General features: G+C 38.0%; 1 pseudogene; it reads right to left on the bottom strand.

The window, feature by feature from the left end:
• Nucleotides 1-2,432: 2,432 nt before the first annotated feature.
• LOC110217466 (large ribosomal subunit protein eL6 pseudogene) lies at nucleotides 2,433-2,958 on the bottom strand (annotated as a pseudogene).
• Nucleotides 2,959-6,956: the final 3,998 nt, after the last annotated feature.

Raw genomic sequence — 6,956 nt, 5'->3', positions numbered from 1 at the left:
TCTCTCTCTCTCTCTCTCTCTCTGCCTCTCACTTTCTCTTTGTCACACACATGCATATATACATGTGTTATCCATATATAAGCATATACCATATACATACACACATGCATACACATTTATTTGTCATTTTGGCTATATCACTCATAGGAATATTTATTAAACACCAGATAAATGTGTCTAGCATTGAGACAATTTGATTATCTCATCATACCAAGAAACCCTTACATGCCCTATGGTACCTAAACTTTGTTCCTTTTTTGACTTTTATAAGAAATCTTTTATTTTCTTTTCTTTTACTCTATAAGTTATTTTTCAGCTCTAATTTCCAAAAAGCCTTGCTGTGAGAAGCATTTCTGTGTTGACATGTTGATGGGGGGCCCTTGGCTTTCATTTTACATTCCAGCTGTGTTCCCAGGGCATCAGTTAAACTGCCAAAGTCCCTCAGGAACAGAAAAAATATATAGTTTTTTTTGTTAAATTACTTTAATGTATATATGTCTGCGTTTTCCCAGAGTACACCAGCACATTTACTCAAGCACTTGATAATGGTGGACTCTGCGGGCCCCTGAGTTGCACCTTTAGATCTTTTCAGGGAAAGTTGGAAGTTCTAAAGAAAAAAAAATCTTTCAATCCATCTTCCCTACCACAAACATTAATACTCACTGAAGAGATGGGAAAATCCCTGCAATTCCCTTCAGTTGCCAAAACACCAGAGGCTGAGCTAGGGCCAAACAACAATAAACAAGGCATCTAAAGTAAAAGAGACAGAGAGAGAAAGAGAGAGAGTCAGAAATGTTCTGCCCCATTAGGTGATGAAGAGAACAAATACACTTTTGGACGAGTCTTACCTCTTTTGGGAGAGGGCTAGAACTTCATTCTTTGATCCTGAGATATGAATAAAATAGATCTGCTTTTTTGATTTCTTTTTTATTTGGAGTACATCATAGCTATTCCCCTTTCTCTCTGCCACCATCACTTAAACATTTTTTTTTATCCTGATAGAATCTTAGTATAGGAAACTGCAGTAATTACAAAGAGTTTATAATTTGCTCAAATGGCAAAATTTTCCCTTTTTTGTGACCTTTGCTTAGTAGAGATGGGATTAAATATTTCTCTGTTTATTGCTGCCATCCCATGTTCTCAACTCATGTAATAATAAGGCCAATTCAGACCGCCTCTTGTCTGAACTATGACAACGACTCTTTCATTGGCCTCCAGGCTTATAATATTTCTCATGGCTTTCAAAATAATTTTTTTTTAAAGCAAGGCTGACCAAGTGACTTTCCTGATAAAGGAACATCAGTAGTTCCCTACTTCTTGGATAAAATATATATTTCTCAGCTAGGAGCTTTAAACCTTTCTCAATAGGATTCCAGCCTGCAGGTAAAGGTTCATTCTACCTTACTGCCCTTTACTCATGCAACAGCCCAATCAAAAATGCCCTCTGTACAGTTTCCTGAACTGGACATTCCAACTCCCACTCTCATGTTTTCGCATAGGCAGAGAATGCATTCCCTTACCATTTCTGCTTTTATAACTCCTAGCTTCCATCAAAGCTTTGCTTATGTATACCTCCACTGGGAAGCCATTTCTGATCTCTCTAGTTGTTAGTACTCTCTTCAAATTATCAAAGTACGTAGCTTCTTTGGATCTCAGTTTCTTCATTTGTAGAATAACATGTGGATGAGAAAATCGCTAAGGTCCTTTTAGCTATGACCCTATGATTCTCAGAGTTCTCATCTGATGAATGCCAGAATGTCTGTCTAACTAAAGCTACTGCTTCTTTCCTGGGATATAATCCTAGAAATGAAATCTGATTTTTTTTTCATAACAAAATAATAGTGGGTCCAAATACCAGGCAACCCTTGGCTGAGACATTCAAATCTTGATGCTGATGAGGCAATGGTAGCATGGTGACTTTCTCTCATTCATAAAGAAAATAGTTGTGTTAAATAGCTTTCCCAAGAGATCATAGAGCTAGCACCAGAGCAACAAAGAAATACAATAATCCTAAACAGGCATTTATGAAATGTTGACAGGGAACACTGCATGTTACTAGGTATTCCTAAGGAAGGGGAGCACAAAGTGTTGCCTAGAAGCTGCTCCAAAAACAGCCAGTGTCATTTGCCATTTTAATTATGGGAGAACTAATTTGGTTTGTGTTATTACTATATAGTAGCTCAGAGAATCTAATTTTCTAAGTTATGCTTAGGTAGTAAGAATAGGAATTTAAATGGCAAATAGAATGTAAGAATAGGAAGGTATCTTGATGGTGATCTAATACAAAAGTTACCTTAATAGGAATGTCCTCTACAATATCCTTTACTAATGGTGACCAGGCTATACTTGAATACCTCTAGCAAAAGGTAGCCCATATCCTTTTTTTTTTTAAGTTTTTCCAAATATTTTATTAAGAGTTCTGTGAAAGGCATTTAAAACACTGGTTTGTAAGGATAAATTCTGTTGGAGAGAGAGAATACAGAATGCAGGTAGCCACACAGCTGAGGTACGTTCTTGATTTGGGGCAGGATCTGAGAGTCCACTATTTTCTGATCAGCCTTGTGGTCCTCCATAATCTCATATTTCTCTTTTTCTGTGTCAAAAATCTCTCCTTCTTGGTGTCTAGGTTTAGGGAGCCTCTTCTTCTTGAAATAAGCATCAGTAAGATGATTTGGAATTTTTACGCCAGAAAATTTAATCTTGGTAGAGGTGGCAATAACAAATTTCTGATAGGTCCTCCTCAGAGGTACATGGTTGATGGTCAGAGGTCCAGTCACCAGTAGCAAGCCACTAGCCAGCAGCTTCAGGAAAACCACCCCTGTGGTGGCCAGTGAGCATGATCAGAACTGTGCCCGTGGTGATGCTAGCTTGAGGTGTCCTCAGATGCTGGCTGAAGGGATTTTTGTCATAACTTAGCAGCTTTGTAGGCACATCCTCAGCAGGGTAATACTTCAGCATCTTGTGAATCTTAACCACATGGGTTCCTCCATTCTTATCACCACCAGCTGGCTTTGAGATGGTAGCAGGCACCTTCTCTTTCTTTTTCCTTTCAATCCGGGTTTTTGGTGTAGCATATTTCTGCTTGTAAGTGGTTGGCCGGGAATACATTGCAGACCTCAGGTATCTGCCAATCCGTCAGGCCCGGACTGAGTTCCAACTATAATGTTCCTGAGTCTTTTCAAAACCTTTTCAGCCACATCTTCCTTTTGGTTCTTCTCCTTTTCTGTCTTTCTGACCTTCTTTTCCTTTGGTTCCTTAGGGTTTTTTTGTTTGTTTGTTTTTTGTCTGCCATCTTGAGAGGAGGGAAAGAGAGCTCATAACCTTTCAAGGTAGCCTGTTCACTGTTATCATGAATTGTTAAGCAATGTTTTGTTATACTAATTCTAAATCTGTCTCTAGGTAACTTTTATCCATGGTTAGAGGCTCTGTCTACTAGAGAGAAAGCAATACAAGTCTAATCCTTTTTGGACATGATAATTCTTCAAATAATGGAAGACTTTTATTACCTCTTTCCTTCTCCCCACTTCAGCCATCTATAGGCTAAGCATCTAATTTTTTTTTCTCTTCTAGATTGTCTCAAAGCATATTTCTTAGTCTGGGTTAAATACAGGATGATCTCTGAGGTGCTGTGGCCACTCTTTGAGTTCAGTCATTCAACCAGTTCCCAATCCATCTCAAAGGATTATCATCTATCCCACAGCAACTGTCCATGAGAATAGCATAAGAGACTTTGTCAAAAGTTTTACAGAAATTTGTCACTATTGTCATACCTCCAATAAAGGAAATGAGGACCAAATGAAATGCCCTTTTCTTGATGAAGTGTTGCTATTTCTGAGATGATTGTTGTTTCCCCTTGTAAATGCTCACAAACCAGATCATTTAAAAAGACTTATTTATAATCTCCCCCTTCCTCCCTCCCCCCCTTCATCAAAGCCAAGTTTGCTAAGCCATGGTTTGACTCTTCACTTTTGGGGACACCAGGTCTTTTGCCTATATCCTTTCAAGCAGTACCTTTCCTGTTGTCCATATTTGGTTGTTATTGTTTTTTGTTTGTTTGTTTTGTTTTTGTTTTTCAGAATGATGATGTGGAATAGTGAAAAGATGTGGACTTGAATTCAGGAGATTGATTTGAATCCTGCCTCTGATACTAATTAAGTTTTTGATCTAGGGCAAGGCACTTAAAACCTATTTGAGGGGCAGCTAAGTATCTCAGTGGATAGAGCTCTGGCCTTGGAGTCAGGAGGACCTGAGTTCAAATGTGGTTGCAGATACTTGACACTTGTGTGTGTCCTGGGCAAGTCACTTAACCCTGATTTCCTCCCCCTCCCCCCAAAAAAACCAAGACATACCCATTTGAGCTGAGAATAACTGAGCATGAGTAGGACCACTCATGAAATTGTGTTCTATGATTAGGACTCTTCAGTAAAGAGACTGGGCCTCAGGTTAGAAGTTTGTACACCATTAAGGAACTTTAGTGTTCAGAATAGTTGTTCGTATATAGTTGATACTGAGTCCATGTGTATAGTTAGTACTTAGCTCAATTCTATCTTATCCCCATTTGATTGCAAAAGTTTCTCAGAGTCACCCACCTTGATTTAATTGGAAGATTTTATAAGTCCTTGGAGATTTCCTAAAGTATTCCATTATCTATACCTCTGCTATCTTCACAAAATCCTGGCTCCCAATAACCTCATATGAAGTTAACCAAAAATATTATCTAAATTTTTGTGGCTATTATTTGTTTTAGGCTGGGAGATACTACAGTGGAGGTGGGTAAAAAATGATTTTCATTCCTTTCTCTTGTAGATGTTTAGTAAAGATAGCTGATTGTTTGAATGTGTCAAGCCTTGTGGGGCTATCCAATTTTAAAGCAATATGGTTTTAGGGCTAACAGAAATATTTGCTAGGGATTTGTTCATTTGTTAGAGGACATGCCTAGAGTTGCCTCCATGTAGCGGAAGGAAGCATGTTGATTCAAAAGTGGGAAATTGTTGAAAGTTGGAACAAAAAGCCATGAGGGGAAAAGATAGAAGGTATATGAAAACAAGAGTGAGGGGACAAATATTACACAATAATACTATGCTATTTTCCCCTCAGTTACATGAATGTGGAGAAGAATTTTGGCTTAAAGCTACTTAGAAACAGAATATTTGAGGAGAGTCACAGATAGACTATGTGCCATGTCTTTTCTTCATTGCTTTTTGGCTTCTCTGAAGAAGCACATTTTCATTTACTCTTATTTGAATTCTGGGTCTACTTTAGTTTGTTAAGCCCCGGTGGGATTGCAAACAATGGGAGAGAGGAGAACAGTATATAAAAGTTCATGTGGACACAAGGATTTGTCCCTGTGTTCCTGAGATGGAAACTTTGAACTAGAAAAGATGGCTGGTAGATTACAGGTATTCCTTCTACATAGCGATTTTCCCCATCATGGTTTCTATATACTATGGGTAATATAAGAAATTAAATTTAATGGGAAATTAAATGGGAATTTTGGACAAGTTTTGCAGAAGCCACAGATGACACAAGAAGGCCAGCAGACTACACAGAAAAAAGTTTAGAAACTCAAAAATGCATAAAATATTTGTATAGTATTATGTAATATCAACATATTTTATCTTTTAATACCATAATAATTCAGACTTCTCTGGCACGAAGAGAGGGTCAACAAAATTTTCCCAATTTTCCAGATCATGGGAGTGTTGTACCCGCAACCTCCATGATGTAGAAAGGATAAATTGCTATATAATGTTTCATATATATAGTACATGGAATAGAAATGAAAGCTGTTGCCTTCTCTTCCCAGCTAATGTATAACTTAGAAAGTTATTTTAAATGTCTATTTCCTGATTGTCTTTCAAAGAGCAAATCATGTCAGAGTCATTATCTATTAGAATTTATTGGATAGCCTCTGGGTACATGTCCCAGACATTAGCTTACCTCACCAGTGTCGTAAAAGTCAGATCCTTTCTAAATGTTCTTTTATCTGGTAAGGGCCTGGGCTTGAAATGATTCGTAAGGTCAGAGAGACAGTATCGTGTATTGGCAAGAGTCCTGGTCTGGGAGACAGGACGATGGGGTTTAAATCCTGGCTCTAATATTTACTACGTATGTGACCTTGGGGAAGTCATTTTACTCCTGTGGAAGGAAACATTTATTAAGTTCCTGCTATGTGCCAGGCACATATATTATCTCATTTGATTATAAATATATATTAATTATAAATATTATCTCATTTGATTTTCAAAACAAGAAAGGGTGGTAGGGCTTTTATTATCCTCATATTGCAGTCGAAGAAACTAAGACAGAGAGAGGTAAGTGAGTATCTAAGGCTGGTTTTGAATTCAGCTCTTCCCTACTCCAGGTCTAGCAATGCCACTGGCTACTGGAGTTATCTACTATGTCACTTCAGTGTTTTCCTGACTCTCACACTTACTAGCTCTGTATAACCTGGAGCAAATTAATTAATCTCTCCTCTTTTTACAAAATGGGGACAAATATGTACACAAAACCTGTCTCCCAGGTTAATTGTAAGGAAACTGCTTTGTGACTCTAAAGTAACATTTAAGTATGAATGGTTATTTTGTCATGATGCTGCTTCTTCAGGGGTAGATGCAGTATGTATGTAAATCTGGAAGTCAGGCAGAAGGTGGTATTGGTGGCGCTCATTGTGGTCATGATGTTTGAGAGTCAGGGTGAGTAGTGATAAGATATTGTAACTTCTATAATCCTTTGGTGTCCTTTCCTATTTCCCTTGAGTCTTACCGCAGAGGCTATGCCCAACATATATTTCAATGGCTCTTTCTGTCTTACAGCAAGGTGGCACAGTGGATTTACCATGGGACTTAGGATCAGGATGACCTTAGTTGAAAACCATTCTCAAATATTTGCCAGCTATGTGATGCTAGGCAAATCACATAAACTCTCTGGGCCTCAATTTCCTCTCTTTAAAATGG

Source organism: Phascolarctos cinereus, unplaced genomic scaffold, assembly GCF_003287225.1.
Source record: "Phascolarctos cinereus isolate Bilbo 61053 unplaced genomic scaffold, phaCin_HiC Scaffold_726;HRSCAF=1367, whole genome shotgun sequence".
NCBI classification, from domain to species: Eukaryota; Metazoa; Chordata; class Mammalia; order Diprotodontia; family Phascolarctidae; genus Phascolarctos; species Phascolarctos cinereus.
Note: the sequence above shows the minus strand (reverse complement) of the source record. Positions and strands in the feature narration are given on the sequence as shown.